Raw genomic sequence first — 18622 nt, 5'->3', positions numbered from 1 at the left:
TTTCAGCTTGTAATGGGAACAGAAACAGAAATGGCCCTTTCCCTGACAGTGTCCTCCTCAGTGCAATTCCACAGGGCCCTAGATGTCGTGTTAAAAGAGACTAACGCACTGATCAAGGACCCAGTTCTCCAACTAATCAGCAGAAAATAATGGTCTCCGTTTAAGCTGCTCTCCACCTATTCACATACAAAGCAAGTTCAGCATGATGAGAGAGCTCCGCGTTTAAGCATCGATTTTCTGCCTACATACTTTACTCTAATCCTCCAAGGTAGCAGGGTTACCTATTATGTAATGGAAGTAAACCGAGAAAACAAAAAACATGGATCACAACAGTGAATTTTTTTTTTCCGTTTAAAAGAGAACGTATGTTACGTTCACCTCCATTTAAGCTTGCGGCTGAAAGTCAAATGTACAGGCTGACAGCCACCAGGTTCTTTTCAAGGGGGGGATAATTCTTAGTCTTTACAAGATGGCACTGTTACATACCATTTAAATTCCTGTCAATGGACAGTGGGGCTGAGGAGCGGGGGGGGGGAATCAAAGGGTCTTCTTTGGCACATCTCAAAAGGTGTTCATCATTCCCTTATCCGTAAAATCTAGAAGCCCTGCGAAACGCTCCTCTCCTGCAGCTAACAGGATACCACTGAAGCCTGCTTCACAGGCCAGTCACATACAAGTCTTGACGCCGAGCCTGCGCAGAGCTCCTCCTTGCATCTCAGATGTGAACGAAGCCAGAGTTTGAGGTTTGTCACACTGGGGGAAAGGCCTCAAATCAATAGACTTCCCTGAATCTTAACCAGAGCTCCAAAAATTGAGTTTCCTGGAATCTCTTTGTCTCCCTCTCCCCCGCCTCTAATTCCCTTGCCTCCTCCCTCTCTCTCTCTCTCGCTAAAAAACACCCTTGCACTTGTTATTAAGTTGTATGTGGATGTGGTATTTCCATAGGACATTGCACTGGGGACTTTGCGTTATGTCGGAAGCACATAAGAGAGCATGGGAGAGCTCCTCAAGTGCTGCTTCAGTCTGGCCATGTCTCAGATTCTCTGTCACTTCGGGTATCACTGCTTTCATGTAGCCACCCTATGGGCTACATCAATACACAATGAAAGGCTGTCAGGGAAATAATTTAACACAGCTGGTCTATGACGGCAACATGCCCAGAAGTTTAGTAATTCTAATCACTGGTTGCATAAGAAAATGTATTGCCCAATGGTTTCCACTATTAATTTATCAGGCTGCTGCTACTAGTTCTGCTAAAGTACTGAAGACCTACATTGGGGGCGACATGGCTCAGGCAGTAAGAGCAGTCGTCTGGCAGTCGGAGGGTTGCTGGTTTGATCCCCCGCCTGGGCTGTGTCGAAGTGTCCCTGAGCAAGACACCTAATCCCCAAATGCTCCTGACGAGCTGGTCGGCGCCTTGCATGGCAGCCGTCGGTGTGTAAGTGTGTGTATGAATGGGTGAATGAGAAGCATCAATTGTACAGTGCTTTGGATAAAGGCGCTATATATGCCAACCATTCAACACTGATGCACAGTGGTACAATACCAGTGCTATGGAACATGGCACAATATAGTACCACCACCAAAGCTCTACATCATCAAACCTTTTGCCCCAATAAGGCAAGTTATGCAATATCAGTGTGCATGAATTACGAGTGATGACACTATAAATTTAAATACTCATTGTTGAAAGCATTATTGCTGCCGTTCACCATCCTTTGTATGCACTTATTCACTCTACAAAAGTGTTTGCCAAATGACAAAATATAAGTCAGATCAATCAGAAATTTCCAGACAAATCTCATAAAACACTGGCTGCTGTTGACAACTAATCTATAGCGTCATAAATTGTTTCAATTGCATTTAAGTAAATGAGTCAAATAGCGAGGAATACCCTCCAGTAGTATCGGACCAGGGCTCCCTACCTCTTCAATACACTTTATTGAATACATTCACAGTAATTCTGCAGGTGGCAATGGTTTCATCCACATCATAAAGATTTTGAAAAAGCCAATTGTAATTGACAACATCCTGTCAACTAAAGCATGTGCAGCCAGCTGCTTAAGTTCCCTCAGCAGTCCGGAGCTGAGCAGCACAGATACTGCACCAGGGGAATGTGCAGTATCTGTCAGTATTGAGCAATGAGCCAAGAGACAGCCTCCCAACTGAAACCCTCCTTCCCTGGACAATCCAAGGGCCAACTTTGCCCGCAGGAGTCCTATCCAGTGTTCCGTGAATGGCCAAGATTCAATCTACTGCTGTTTATTTTCAAAAATGTAACACAAACATTGTTCGACCATTTGACAAACACAATCTGTATGAGACGCAACAAGACAGAAAATAAAACCAGCAGTTAAACATTTATATACTTCTATGTGGATATGGTGGATGTTGGCATCTCTGATATGAATGGTTTTTAGACCTATATCGTCATCTCTATTCTCAAGACATTAAAGAAAAAAGGCACAAACTGTCAAGACTGACTGGAGGTCGAGAAACTGACAGACACAGAAAGGTAGTGTCGGAAGTTTGGAGGCAAGTCTATCCTCAGATTGCCCAGCAGACAGGCCTGACTACATTGGTAGTCAGCTGACATATCCACTCTCAAACAAAAAGCATACTGTGAGTAGGGTGAGCAGATGCAAACACCCCAAATGTGGGACAAACAGTAAAATTTTGTGGGACAGATTGATAATGTAGGTTATCAACGCAAACAGAACGTTTATATAATGCGTATCAGGCACATATCCTGCCTGCGGTTACAATCTTGCCTACTAATTGATGCACACAGTATAATATGCTTGAATAACAAACATATTATAAAATAAATTGCTAATGTTATAGACTTGGCCAATGGTAAGTGTGCTAATTGTTGTAAGTCTTTATTGATACATTCTGCATCCAAAGTGCAATAAGAAATGAATGAACAAAACATGAGCAAGAACAATCGAATTAGCAGGACAAATCAATCACAGCCATCTAAATTCTGACCTGACTTTTTAATTAGGTATAAAATAAAATAAATGAAGTGCAAATATTGCATGTCAAAATCAAATATCTACTCGCATGGACATTAATTGGATTGTTAGGAGGACTAAAATGCAAAAATAAATCAGCTTTTGTACGACCATTATATTCTCTCAATTTGCCCATCTCGAAGGTAAAATGAGCAGCTTGCTACCACAGTTGGCTAATCTGTATGAATGGGAGTGTTGCACGCTTGTTCTCTCAGCTGCAGTGACTTTGTCGGTCTGGCTCATCTTTTGGTTTAAGTAGAAATGCATCCATAGATCAGGGACTCGTATCACAAAGTAGGATTACAGAATTAGCTGGATAAGTACACAGAGTAAAACCTGGAATCCTCCTAATTCTGAAATGGAGAAATTGGATAATTTAACGTTTAAGTGGAGAAACTTATACTTTTGAGCTGTGTGCAAAAACCTAAAGGCCTTCGGGAAGGATTCAAAACAGCCATGCAAATCATCAGACCCACAATGCTCTAATACAATACCCTTCTATGAGGGCAATGAGCCTGAGGCTGTAAAAACTGCATGCTTTAGGGACCAGAGAGAACATAACAGGGAGTTCCTGAGGAAAAGTATACACTCAACATGTTATCTAATCTTCTCAGTACAGTATCTACTTAATAGAGTATCTAATCTACACTGCACAACAGATACTTAGTAGAGTATCTAATCTATTCAGCATAGTGCCCATTCAGTAGAGTATCAACTAGAATTTCTACTCGGCACAGTATCTCAAGGAGAGAAAATGAGTCACGTGTGATCTTACTCCTTCTCAATGCACCGCTTGGCCTCACCCCAAAATTGTTCACTAACATTACTGGTTTCAGGGTAACGGCTAAGTTTACATGTAGAAGGTTGGAGTGTGCAGTTAAATGTATTGCAATTTGAAATGAACAACTGAGATGGAGGGGGGTGGCAAGACTTGGAGATTGGTGCTCACAGAAAAACAGCCTGTCTAGTATAACACTAGTGAGTCAGAGATGCTGAAAAACAATGAGTTTTTCCCATGGATGTGATCTTATCACTTCACAGTTAATGGCTCTTACTGCTCTGTTCTGCAGATAAATGAAGATAAAATGCCCAGGAAACTGACCCTAGAAGAACTATCCCATAACTATCCCAGATTCACCTGGACTCCATTTATGAGGTCTGATCACAGGTCTGCCTTGTGCATGAGCTCTAGTGCCCGTTACCCGCCCAGAATCATCTCCAACACGCCATACCAACTGCGGTAATGTCTTCAATCTAGAATTTCTAAACAGATCTGATTTGTCTTCTGATATCACAGAAGTTCATTCTCACTGATCCACTGTGATGAATTTTACCAACGGGCAAAACCAGACACCATTGTAGTTCTACACTGCATGCAAAGAGGCTATTATGTTGTGTTCTGGAGTCTATAAAATAGTAAGTTGAGCATACAAAAGCTGTGTCAATTTCAAGCTCTAAATAGCCTATCACACACCGAAAGGAAAAACCAATCACTGCCGTGTTCTTCAACCGACATAGGCCCTCTAGTACAGAGGTCCCCAACCTTGGTCGTGGGGACCCCCTGCAGAAGCTGGTTTTCGTTTCGGTTTCAATCCCAGAATTTTGACTAGCTATTTCATTTAATCAGTTAATTTTAATTTTTCTTAATTAGGACATCTAGAGGGGCTATTTACTCTCCTATGCCACATTATGTCAGAATTAGCTAAGCATTCCATACCAGTCTGATGTTCATGATGTCTTTATAGTAAAAGGTTGGCATTCATATAGCACTTTTATCCAAAGTGCTGTACAATTGATGCTTCTCATTCACACTCACACACCAATGGCAATTGGCTGCCATGCAAGGCATCAACTAGCTCGTTAGGAGCAATTTGGGGTTAGGTGTCTTGCTCAGAGACACTTCGACACACCCAGGGCAGGATCGAACCGCAGCCCTTGGACTGACAGACAACTTACCGCCTAAGCCAATTACATAAAGAGGCAACAAAATAATTTAACTCATATCTAACTGAGTTGAATCAATACGCTCCTAATTGTTGAAAGTGACACAAATTATACCAAGCCAAACCTGCATTCAAAGACTTGTGTATTAGTCATATTATTGAAGCTAGTACTGCTCTAATTTCAGCTCGTCTTTAATAAATTTGAGGAAAAATTATGGAGCAAGAGAAACACATCTAGACAACCTAATAAAGAGCTTATTGATTCGCCCAATTTAATCAGTTAGAAAATTGTGTTACCTTCTTTATATCATCTTTTGCAATAAATCATATGTGAAAATAGGATTTTTATTCTTCATGTCATGCATAGCTATGTCTGGAGTAATATGGCTTAAATAATTCCTTTTAACATGAAAAGACCTAATTAAGAAAAATGAGCTTGTTAAATTCAGCTTGTTAAATTCTGGGATTGCAATGAAAAAAACAGCATATGCAGGAGCTCCCCAGGACTGAGGATGGGAACCACTGCTGTACTGCAGAGACTTCTAGCTTTGTTGGCTTAGTAGCTGTGGGGCATGTGTATCGAACAAACAGACATCAGATATTCTGGAATTTACTTTTAATCAGTGCAGTAAAGCAACATGCAGAAATTAAACGCTCAATAAGCAATTATCTGGAGTGAAAATACACTGCTGACGATCACAGCCTACCCTGCAACAAGGTCTCCTGACCCAGCAGTGATTAATTAGAATCTTTGCTGTATCAATATTACAACACGCAGCTCCATACATAAGCTTGGCAGAGTCTGGCATTTGAAATATAACATTGCATGAGCCATAGAAGAGCTTTGACATCACTGATGTGTGGTGTGTATGTGTGTGGGGGGTGATTACAGTATGACTGGCAAACTTTCAAGGGGAGCAATCAAACCACATCACCAACATAAATGGGGAGATCCACTTCCCCATATCTGGGACTGACAGCTTTAAATGGGGGACAGACATTTAAAAGCAAACAAACTCTGGGATGTTTAATTTTCCATACCTTAACCTGCTTTCCTTTTCCTATAGCCCAAGCAGAATTACCCAAATAAAAAAGCTGAGTTACATGGCTTTAACAGAATTCATCCTTATCTTTGGTTCCTCTGTTCCCCAATTTGCTGAGGAGCTCCCTGGTTAAACAGGGAACTATAACTATGGGAATGCATTTCTCTTTGCACAAATGCTGATTTACCAACATATGCCACAAAATGCTGCTTTCATATGTGCTATAAGTTCATATGTACAAGTTTATGATAATTGTTATGATACAGTATGAAACACCTACTGAGGTATTACAAATGCTGCATAAGCCCCATCAGGTTCTCGGTTACAATTTGTATGCTTATTTACACAGTGCACTCAGAAATAAAGTGACAGTAGAGATACAAGGATCAAAGCCAACACATATACCCTGAAAGTACAGTAATGTTCCCTTTGGGTACAAATGAGTACATTTTCCAAGCAAAAAGGTACAAATTATATATTGCTAGAATTTGATGTACATATAGGGTACTGCCACAGCTACAAGCATTAGTACCTTTTTAGGTACTTTTCGTACCTTTATTTCTAAGTGTGGAGGGAAGACTAAGAGGCTGGATAGATTAGATGGAAAAAGTCTGTAAGCATGTCATTTATAAGCACCTGTTTGAAAACATGAAAACACACAGCATGCAACCTGAATAGCTGTGAGAATGTTCTAAATGAATGCATTTACTGAATGGGACACTGAGTGGCAAGTAGGCTAAGTAGATGGAGATAGGGCAACTGGTTCAAAGAAGATGCACTGCTGGGTCAAACCTCATTAAAAAGATAGAGAACCTGGAAGAAGACTTGAAAGCTTGTAGAAAGGTTAACACAAAGGCTGATTTCAAGTGTGAAACCCCAGCTTTTGCAGAGGAGAATCTTTTTTAGCTCGTTATTTAGCATCCCTCCAGATTCACCGCAGAAAAGCCTTTAGTGTCTTTGGGTTGGCTTCATTTACTCCCCTCATGCTGAGTAGAACAGTTTTGCTTGTCTCCTTTGCCAGCTTGCTAAAAACTGACCATCTGCTTTAAATCACCTCTTTATTCTAAAATTCTCTTTCAAAAGTATGAATCTGTCTTCTGCGGTCGAGTGTGCTCAAGCAATTTCAAGAATTAAATACATTTCCTTGTATGGCTTTCAAAAAGGTTGCACCACAATTTTGGATCTGTACTTCTGTTAACATGTCCAGCTGGAAAATACAATTTTAACAAGTTTAAAAATAGATAAGGAAGTGCTGTAGAGGTCATTCCATCTGCACTGTACAGATGTATTAACATCCCTCAGAAGGTTGTAAACATTTAGGCCTTCGCCAGTCAAGGCTTTGACCCAGTTACACCGATTACGTCTGCAGAGTTCTCATGAAGAGGGTGAAGCATGCATACATGTGTTGGAAACAAAGGGATTTTCAACAGCTTAACATCGCTGACCGTGCTTACACAATAGGCCCGTTGTCTGGAGAACACTGAGTCAATTGTCCATGACTGCGATCGGCCATCAAGGAGCAGACAGCCTCAGATAACATTTTCAGTAACCAGCCAGCAAGATAAAGGTGGATGCAGAGGGATTACCCGCAGTAATCCTCTTGCCTTATTTTACTTGCACGTGACCAGCGTTTCGGGAAAGCACAGCAGCAGCATCCTGGATCGGTCTGTTTAAGGACAGCCGCTATCGAGCGACCTGGTTTCGCACGCAAAAAAAAAAAAGTCCTCCAAAGCAGTCAACTTCAGCACTTCTGCAAAGAGAGCTGGATGGTGGGCATAAATCATTGTGGCTCCCAGCACCTTAAAAGGTCATCCTCACCTCAGACAGGTCCCTGGCACAGCTGAATCAGCGCACTGCCGGCCCACCAATCAAGCTGGTAAAGCAGGCAGGCCGCACCACCCAATATTACTCACCTCCAGAAAATCCAACTCAATTCCACTCCTATCTGTGCGACAGGCACTAGTGTGATAGCAACTGCATGAAATGGTAGGGCTCCTTGTGCTAACTAAAACCTTGGCTCAAAACAGGATTGCTGTCAGGAGTAAACGTGTAAATATTGACCATCTGAGCTCTGACAAGATGGCCACAGGCTGGTCGGATTCAGTATTCTGTATGTATATTCCAAAGCCTCTTAGAGCCTGGATACTATTTATACTCAGTTTTATATTATATTATAGAGTGGCCAAGGGACAATGTTTTTCATACCAGGTAAGTATGCAACACCTTTCAGCTAAAAAAAAGACACCTGACTTTCCCTCCCGTATTTCGTACCATTATCATCATTTTTCAAATGAGGCAGCATAGTGAGATGGACCTTTATCTACATTCCGACTGTACATGTTCTCTCATTAGCAGTAAAAAAGGCTTGTCATGACATATAACAACCTTGACCTTTTAAGAGCTTTTAATTTAATTATTAATGACCTTATCCACTGTGTGATTTCCCCTGACCCACTGACAGTATAACACAGGTAATTAACAGTGGCGGGATATATGCTTTCAAATGCATTCAGCTTAATTTTCAGCATGAATGAAAGAGCATGAAATGGTGGTTGAGGGAATGTGTTTTTCCTTCAACTATTCACTTATGGGCTACAAATCATCTCTCTCCTAGTTGTCATAAAACCTAACATAAAACTGCAGGAAGAGAGCCTCATTGAATGCCACAAAAACACTTCCCATTCAACATGTTGATGACTCATAAGATTATTTTCTAAGTATATTATACTGTCTTTTGTAAGAACACAATTATACAGATAGGCATTAAACCAACACTGACTCAAACAAACCAAAGCAGCAACTCTACAAATTGAGTACATAAATAAATTGGTAAAAATCCACCAGGCTTCAAGGACCTGCAAGCAATTTACACTTCCATTGTATTGGTTTTACATATATCTTTGTAATATACCCCCAGTCTTATTAGTTTGATGTGTTGAGAATGTATTTCTGTCTTGTTTTGAGCTGAGATTACAGTGGGAAAAATCTGTGTTTCATTCTAATGCATACATTTATGAATTTTCTGTACAAAAATGCTCGCCAATCTTACCTGATGTGTGCTTTTTTAAGACACTGTAGCTACTTTTTGCTGTATACATCAAGCAAATCATTCCATCTACAATGCATTTACAAACAATTCACAGGGTGTAATAAATAATAAAATATTACCAAGCATGTATGTTTGATGTCAGTATTTAATTTGGTACATCCTTGAAGAAAAACAAAGACAAGTGAGGTTGGGTTAGGATGGTCGGAGGGGTGGGCTTTAAATAACCACAAAGCACGTTGTTACTGACATCCCCGACTGCTTCAGACATTTAAATGGAGAAACAGGGGTAAGCCTTGTGAGCATGTGTGAGCCAGTGGGAGTGTCACTTTGTCAGAAGGCACGCTACCTTAGCAACTCCAGAGAGTGAGTAAAATTACCTCTATACTATGATAGTTGCAGAGCTCCAAAGGTCAAGCCAATATAACCACACAGCATGAGGTAGACTTTGCTCATGTCAGACACGATCTTGTGCCGGCACATACAGGGAATGGGGGACAATCACTTAAGAACACCTTGGACCTCTTTACAAGAACCTGAACACCGCTGAGTACTGGTCGCACATACTTATATTTATTGAATATTGTTATTGACCATTCCTTGCAGCACACACTTTAAACAAGAAAAACGTTTCCCACAGCTCTCTGCACCTGGAAAAGGGGATCATTTGGCAGACACAGGAATTTGTCCACAGAGCCCCAGTTTCCCCAAAGGAACTAATGTAATATGAACAACATCAGATGTTCCATTGCTTAATATGGCTAAAGAAAGGAATCCACAAAGGCTGTATAGCTGAGCAAGCATATTGCATCAGTCCAAAGGGAAAGTAACAGAGCCTTGGCCTACAGTTTGTAAAGCATCCAGAAAACCACTCCTAACACTGACTGCTTGAGATTTATTTTGACTGTTCAGGTTTATGTAGCAGGTTTATCATAGAAAGTGGGTGGTATAAACAGGCAAAGTAGAAAGCCAAAAGGAGTACACATGAAGTGAACATTACAGAAATTGAATAAAATGCTCTTTGCTTCACTTTAACAGAAAACAAAATAAAAGTCAATATATATAGAAGAAAATGTACTGTTATTTATTGTTGGTACTAACTTTTCAAAAAACATATATGGAACTACTCTTTTACACACGCAATTTAAAACTTTCCAATTGCATTAGAGAGATTTTGACTTCTTCCCCTGGGGTTAGCTCAAACCAAGGTATTAAGAGATGAAGAGTCAGGTCTTGGCAGTTGGCCATGAATTGCTAAGCGACTTTAAAAATCAGTTCTGCCAACACATTTTTGGGTAACTGCTTTATAACTTTTGACAGCTTTGAATTAATGCACATCGCTACCTCAAACTAGAGGCTTTCACACCAGTCTTGGAAACAAGTGGGTTATTTGGTCTGGACTTTAGGGAGGGGGCCTTTTGCTGCAACTTTTTTGCCGTTCTTGTTCAAAACGACCGGATTCTGTCAGCAATACGACAATTTCCTTTGAAAACAGAAAGCCCATACTCATCAATAGGAAAAGACACTGTGTGAGGAGGTCTATCTCTCCCTGGACACCAATGAATCGGAAAAAATGGTGCTAAAAGTCAGGCTTTAATGAGGCAGCTGAATGTACCCCCATAAAGGTTGGGGGGTATAGGTCAGATGAAAGAAATGTGGAACAGATCCTACACCAAGGTGGTCGGGAGCAGTCCTGCTGCTGCCTGTGTGCCTAGTCTGTTCCGGTGAGCCTCCAGTGACTGCCTGGGAGCAGACGAACGAGAATCAATTGAGAATCCTCACCATTAACTAACACTCTCTGTGTGGTAGACACAACAGATCCCCCCCCCTCCCTCTTCGCCTCCATCTGTCTCTCTCTCTCTCAGTTGCTTGCTCTCTTTCTCTGTCAGTGATGGCTGCCAAATCAAAACTGCAAATACATACCGTTTTCATTCAATTCCCTGGAGAGAAATTATGGTCTGTTGTCGTCGGGAGTAGCTACATTTGAAGACTCAAAGGAATAAATGAATTGTATGCTTCACAACCCTTTTCCAGGAACATGCCGTAAATTCAACGCCAGCAGCAATGAGGGAATGCTCTGCAGGGGGTGGAAAGAATGCCCTCCACAGCCCACTAGCACTCAGATCATTTCTAAAACAGAAAGGAGTATACATCCAGGGTGTTGCCAAAGGCATGATCACAAACCATGGCGAGATATTGGATGTAGGGATGTACTTTTTCAATCCTATGATTGACATCCAAGAGTGAAATGATACATGTAGCTGGGTAGCCCTACCCTATCATGTACTGTACGGGCTCTATCATGTTAACTTGCCATGACCTGGATGGTCTACCTCAAACAAATGAACAGTTTTTATATATTCAGTTTTCACAACTGTCCATTGTGTTGTTGAATGATCCCCAAGTTTTGTTATGCAGAACTAAAACTTGCCCATTCATTCTTATTTTTTTTGGGGCCTTTTTCAGCTTTATTGGACAGTATATAGTATAGAGAGACAGGAGGAACGGGAGCGAGAGAGAGGGGAAGACATGCGACAAATGTCGGACGGTCGGATTCGAACCGCCGACGTCGCAGCTCGCAATGAGCATGCGGCCAGTGCTCTACAGGCTGCGCCACCGAGACACCCCATTCAGTCATTTTATATACAATCTCTTGATACACTTGCCCGCAAGTTATTTATTATTCTCTTAAACCACAAACCTAAGGGTCCAGCAGAAATATGGTCAGCGCCAACTGGCAGAGAGGAATATGCCTTCCTGAAGGCTACTATCATGTACCTTCAGAGAGAATAGAGGAGAGACCCTACCCTTACGAGAGAATAGGGTATGTACCATACCCCTCAGAGAGAATATGGTCAGTACCCTACCCTAAAGAGAGAATAGTAGGGCAGACTGGTAACCCCATCACTACTGATTGCTGAGTATTACTGGCAATAGTCCCCAAACACAAACAAGGTCTCAGCTGTAAGCCAAGTTTCTGCCTGATCCATCCTGTAGCACACAATTCCCCTCCGGATGAATCTGTATTGATAAAAGCAACAAAATTATGTCACAAAATGATCACCCTGCATCAATATCACTATGTCACATTCATAAGGAAAGCCATTTTAAAATGTACTTATAATTAGCAATGATACACCTTTCATGTGATTAAAATATATAAAGTATAGCCTACCCTTGAAACCATCTGATTGTGAATGCTGCCATATGAAAAGAATTCAGAGAGGATAACAGGATGCAGCCCACATTTAGGCTACTGAATATCAGAAAACAGAATAGATTCAAAGCCAGCCATTTTCCTTTTACTTATAACAGTTGATGAAATGCAGCTAATGCATGACCTTACTGAATGTATGATATCTGGAGGTTTGGTTTGGGTTTCAGTGAAGGTGCTGGAGTTCACTCTCTCATTCAAAGGAAGCACTTTATGTGCCACAAAATATATTCTGAACCTTGATCATTACTATGTCCCCCGCCATACTGTATTTAGCACTCAGTGCTGTCCCAAAATAGTCTCATTTTGTTCTGCTCAGGATAAGTGTGTGCTTTGAAGGATACAGGAACTTGGCATTAGTAAGATCACTTTGCAACTGTGATTACATTGATTAGTCATCTAAGAATAAAGCATTATTATTTCCCACCTTGTGATAAAGTTTTTTAATCTGTCAGCAGATATTACTCAGATATTGCTTTCTCGCCAGCATCATAAAAACCTGATATTTTGTATCCAGTGGTGCTGAAAATCAGTTTACCAATAAAAACAATGCCCTGCCATTAGTGCCAAATAGAGCACAGCCCAAGTGCAGTACGTTGCATCATTGTGTGGAAGTAGACACTTCAGAATTATCTAAACCCAAAATGTTTTAATTTCTGCAAAAAGTGTGAAAAAAAAAACCTTATAATCGCTCTTCTGATGCTTCATTTGAATGCAAAATATCTTTGCAAAAATCATATAATGAATTGCCTGAGGAATCCAATATAATCTTTAATACAAAGATGCTTTTCATGTTGGGGAGTAGCTATAGGCCTACATGTGAAATCACAAACTGGGACTCTACATGAGAACACATCCAATACATTCAAAAGAACACCTACACCTTCTTCTGAGGTTTCTCTGGGTTCTCTCCAATGAAAGGCACAGCTCCGCTGACAAAGATCGGTTTGTTGGGCCCCCTGAGAGTTCCTGTAAAGAGGCCAGTGAAGGGCTGCCCAAGTGCCCATAGCTCCAGATGACCCATTTCCGTGCAACATCATCCCCCGTGTGATCAAATCAGAAAGTATAGCCTACCCAGTGCCAACCCTGGACTGCATGACATCAAGCAATCTCTAGGTTCAGAATGAGGAGTTAAAACAGTAAGAGGCTTGCAGATCCTTATCAGAATTGTTTCATTTCCATTTCAGGAGCACTGACATTTTATGCTGTAATTCATGTTTTATTAAAAGCAGCTCGGGCTTGCGAGCTGATAGATTTGTACTTGTGTCTAAATTGACAGCAAAGATGGAAAGAGGCAGCGAACCAATGTTACGAAGGTATTTGTGATGTAAATTGCATTCCTGTTTTGCTACAAACATTCCACATAAGCTACTTAGCATAATCAACACACAGAAAGGCTTGTGTTATCTTCAGTGGCATGGTCATTATTTAGCTTACGTGCGCTTCCTTGGAAAATTTTCAAGGAATGTTTTTGTGATGTCTCGGCCTTGCACAAGTATCTACAAACACTAGCATTTTATGACGGGTCAATTCTTGCATGAAAATTATATCCAGAAAGCCATGTTTCAATATTTCCATGAGGCTTCCTCTCCTGGAGATGAGGCTCCTGGGTTGCATTTTAAAGGCCCCTGTGAACATTATCTGAACAGTCCCAGGATTGGCAATTTCTGCTGATGGACATTAGAAGGTGGAAGAGAGAGAGCAATTGAGAAACTGAAGCCGGAATCAAAGCAAGTTTTGTTGATTAAACGAGCCTTGGCAAAGCAACACGAAGTCTCAGGAGGGGGCCCCTCTGTCCACAAATGAAAAAAACCCACCCCTGATTATATGAATTAGCTCCTCCATGGGTAGGCAGAGTGAGGGTGACCCTGTGTCTGTCCTGCAGCGGAGAGGGCAGCTAATAAAGTTATAAACAGATTTGGATGAAACCCACCAGATGACTGCCTATGGCACAATGAGAAAATAATGTGATTTTCAGGGCTGCTGTGACAACTGTTCAGGGTGACAGAGGTATACACACAACAGAGTGCCACTGTTTTCTAATTAAGAGACGCTCTGCGTGAAGGAGAAAGCAGGCAATGACTGCCAACATCATCTGGTTAACAATTTGATTCAACACATTGAGATAAAATGAAACTTAAAAACAGGTATCCTATGTTTCTGGCCCTTGCCTGGGACATATTACTTACCTGGTAATATCTTCATCATTCGGTATTCAGCATCAGGGGCACCAGCATACACCTGGTATCACACTACAGTCCCACTCAAATTCCCAATTAAACTATTAGATTTCCTGATGTGTATTAACCATAAATTAATCGATGATGGACTTCTTGGCTTCTTAATCCTTTCCACCGATTATTCGATTATGGCTCACCTGATTCCTAAATCAAGTCTGCTTACATTTTCTTAAGCCAGCTTCACAAGTGGCGCCGTCTGCACCTGTGTCCTCGCCTCTCCTCTCCTCCAGTAAGTGCCCTCTCTGCTCCCTGAACTCGTCCTGGGAAGATGTTTGAAGTTAACAGGCTCACCTTCATTTGTCAGAACTTATGACCGCCTGATGTGGATCCCTTTCTTTTTCTTACTGCCTCGGCCAGCGACACCTTATCCACCAACCCCAAACCTGCTCCATTAAATTGTGTGTTATACAGTGTTGCCTTATGTCTTACTAAAGCAGATTTTCTGAAGATTCCCATAGAAGGTATCCCATATATTCTGAAGACCTACCTGTCCAATATCTAACATTCTCACACAGTGCATTATCTAAGATTGCAGTGTTCTTCTTTCATTGTGATTGATGGCTGTATCAAAAAGTGTAGCAGCAAAATATTATTATTTTTTAACTAAATAAACATGTGCTTATTCTGCCCAATACAATGGAGTAATTCCCATACCTTTCGAAGTGACAGCAACGTGAAAACTGAGTTGACCAGGAGGCAAGATGGAACAATAGCATTCCTATGCCCTGGTTGCCAGGTGCCCACTGGAAACCCAATCCTGGCATCTCTGGCACATACTCTGCCGTGCAGCCTCCACAGCGATGCACAAAATAGAGCTATTGTTCCAGTGCACTTGGAACAACAAACACAAAACCACTCACTTTTCATCCGTGGAAGCACATCTGCTGTTTAAGGAATACCAAACAGCGGGGAAGGAAACAGCTCATGTTCTAGACTTCATGCGTCTTTAAAATGAACGTGATTCATGTCCTATGAATGTACAAGGTCAGTCGTCATGATAAAAAGAAAAAAAAAGTGCAAGTAATCCCAGTTAATTAGACATTACCAGAAATTGATATTATGGTCATGAAAACCATGCTAGGGTTGAAGAATGCGCATTAATCAGAAACTGTACCGATGTCTATCGAGTATGCGGTACTATTACTGCGCAAATTTCATTTGCGAAATAATTATGCTTACTCTTGGCGCCATCCATTCATAAATCTTTCTATCTTTGAGTTGATTTTTATAACACATCGAAATTCTGAAGTTGGTAAATGATTGAAATGACTGCCGACAGTTTAAAATCCGAAAACAAGTTTTCTGTAGGCTAAGCAATCATGGGCAATCTGAATCGTTGCCTCTTTGCCTCAATTGCAGCCCATACATCAGTGCTCCTCGGTTCAAAAGGTAATGCCGAACATCCCTCTACCCAGCGCGAACAAGCCCTCCAAAAAAAGATAGATATGGATAAATTATGGACGACCTGTGCTTCCCCGTCTACTCCTCCCCCGAGAAGCATTACAGATTAATTCCTGTTACGTCCGACTTAGATCTTCATGCACGGTACGAACATCATTCGAGTGGATTGATTGCTAATCCATTTCCACTTCCGTGGTTTCATAATTACGAGGACAAAGGTGCAGTTATATTTTAGCTTTAAAAGATTTATGAAAATGAAATGCAGTTACATATATATTGCATTATTGCATATTTATACAGAATGCAAATATAAAACATTTGGCCTGCAGGCTAGATACAGGAAATAGCCTGGAAAGACAAATACGTGATTGATAAGAATTTGACAACTCCCAGTCGCATTAATTCCTGTTTAGTAACGTAACGCAACTGAAAGCTGGCCACGCGAAATCATTCCTTCAACAGGTAACATTAATATGAGTTAACTAGCTAGCTACAGTTACCAACACATTTCATTTCGTGAAAGCACTTTTGGAGTGCAGAACTTTGATCGTTACAGCAAGAAATGTGCCTTGCAGTATTAGCTAGCTAACGAAGTAAATTGCTGTATCAAGCCAAGCATGCTAGTCTACATAGTAAGTAACAGTTGCTGGTCGTCTTATAGCTACGTATGGCGGCATCTAGATAATGCAACTGTTAACTTACTTTCGTTAGCCAGCAGTTACATTTAAACGTAATTAGCTACAGCTGCTAACAGAGGTTGATTAGGCTTAATATTATAGTATGTCCAGCTAAGTTACTTAATGTTACCGACCTTGCCATGCAGTGTAAAATATATATACTGAACAATACTTGTCCAAATCGACTAGCTAACCGGCGAGCCTAGCTAACGTTACGTCAATTGGCGCGTGAAGCTACTTCGCTATTGTCAACTTCATGTAACGTTAGCCAACTTAGGCTAGCTATATGACAAAATAGCTTTAAAATGGCTAGGATAGCGACCGAATGATACCCAGCTAGAAAGCTAGTCGTACGTGCCCTGACACCGTGATGTAGCCTAGTACAAATAATAGTCCAAAAGACACGCACTGTTGCAAAATATATATTGCCCAAAATAATATATTGTAAAAATAAGGTTGACAAATTGACGGAATGAATAGAAGACTAGCAAGCTATTCTGACAGAGACCATCGTCAGCTTGCCAAAATTTACGCAGCACTGGCAGTAACGTTAACGTTAACGTTACCTTCTAGCGAGCCAGCCAGCTATCGTTAGGTAAGCTAGCTGGTTAAAACAAGTAGTGGCACCCTGCTCCATTACATTACGTATATATGCAATCATTATACATACCTTTCGATGATGAACACAAAATTATGGCAGTTTTCTTTCGTTTCTTGTTAGAAGTTATTTTAAAAGTGTTCTGGAAAGTGGTATTCCGCGTTCAGGTTCCCCTTGTAACGTTTCCAGTCAGATTTAGCGGAACGACTAATTTAAAACGCGTGTCGAAACGAAATATCTTGCTGATGAAGACAGCAAGCGATACCAAGGTAACGTTATGACTCGTCAGATAACGGTTCTTACCGTTAGTAAATTACCCAAAATAAATCCGCCCATGAATATAATTTAGACTATTCTGATGTTACATTCAAACGCGGGTCAAGCCCATTGGATATCTCTAGCTGGGTCTTCGGTCGATGTAATGTGTGATCTCAAGAACGCAGTACCTCAAAAATTAATCCGAAAAAAGAGGGGATACATCCGCAATAGTGGTAGTGACGGATAAAAATAAATCTATGTCATTGTTTCAAATTGCGTCCTTTAAATACTTCGTGCGTAGTTCGTCCGTGGTAATTGCAGAGCAAATTAGCCAAGGATTGAGAGCTTCTAACCCATAGGTACAGTACCGGGCATCAGCTCTCCGCTTTATGCGCTCCAGCAGTATCTGCTCTCGGTTGCGGGGCAGCCAGTTTAGTGCCCTCCCACTGCAGCCCCAACCCGGAAGAAAATCATCATTCTGCAGTTACGTTTGCGAACAAGGCGATGAGTAAGGAAAGAAGTACTGATGTTGTTTGGACTGCCCCGTCAAACTTTATATATAAAAAGATAGAGAATAGCATTGTTAATCAAATTTTATTTGTATTCCACTTAGCCTATATTGCTGTAAATTGTCTTCCCAAAAACGTTTCCATGTGTTTAATATATTTGATATATTAACAATTAAGACGTATCTGTAATGTCTTCCCTATATGTTTCTAACTTTTTAGCCACCTGAGCACGTCTATTGCTGTAGTTAATGTTAATTGTATACAATGCCCTCTTCTTGATTTGGCTCTGTATTCGACAATTTCATGTTTGTAATCAAACAATTAACACATGGCCTCACCACCACCATTTCAGAGCACCATAATGTTTGGGACAAATGGCTTCAGGGTGTCTCTGATTAGATAGGTGCATGCATTTGCTTCCTTAGTGCAGATATGAGAACTTTCATGATTCTACACTTTTGATTGCCTTTGGAATCTGTAATTGCCATTTGTCAACATAACAAGAGTTGTGCCAATGAAAGTCAAGGAAGCAATTATGAGAGAAATAAGCAAAAAATAGGCCAGACATTAAACACCATTGAAAAGAGACTAGTGGTGTGTTCAGTAATCACAAAGCCAAGAAATTGCACTACCAGTGGAGCTACAGGACTACAATATAGGCCCCTACTATGTTAGA

General features: G+C 40.9%; 1 protein-coding gene across 1 annotated transcript in view; it reads right to left on the bottom strand.

Moving 5' to 3' along the window:
- The window catches only part of galnt1 (UDP-N-acetyl-alpha-D-galactosamine:polypeptide N-acetylgalactosaminyltransferase 1), a 180932-nt gene extending 163109 nt beyond the window's left edge, over positions 1 to 17823 (bottom strand). Inside the window, exon 1 of the mRNA XM_061262141.1 lies at positions 17252 to 17823. The gene's annotated coding sequence lies outside the window, so the exon portion shown is untranslated. The remainder of the gene's footprint in view (positions 1 to 17251) is intronic.
- Between the last annotated feature and the right edge of the window lie 799 nt (positions 17824 to 18622).

This window comes from Conger conger, chromosome 1, assembly GCF_963514075.1.
Source record: "Conger conger chromosome 1, fConCon1.1, whole genome shotgun sequence".
Classification (NCBI taxonomy): Eukaryota; Metazoa; Chordata; class Actinopteri; order Anguilliformes; family Congridae; genus Conger; species Conger conger.
This window is presented reverse-complemented; position numbering and strand designations above follow the sequence as displayed.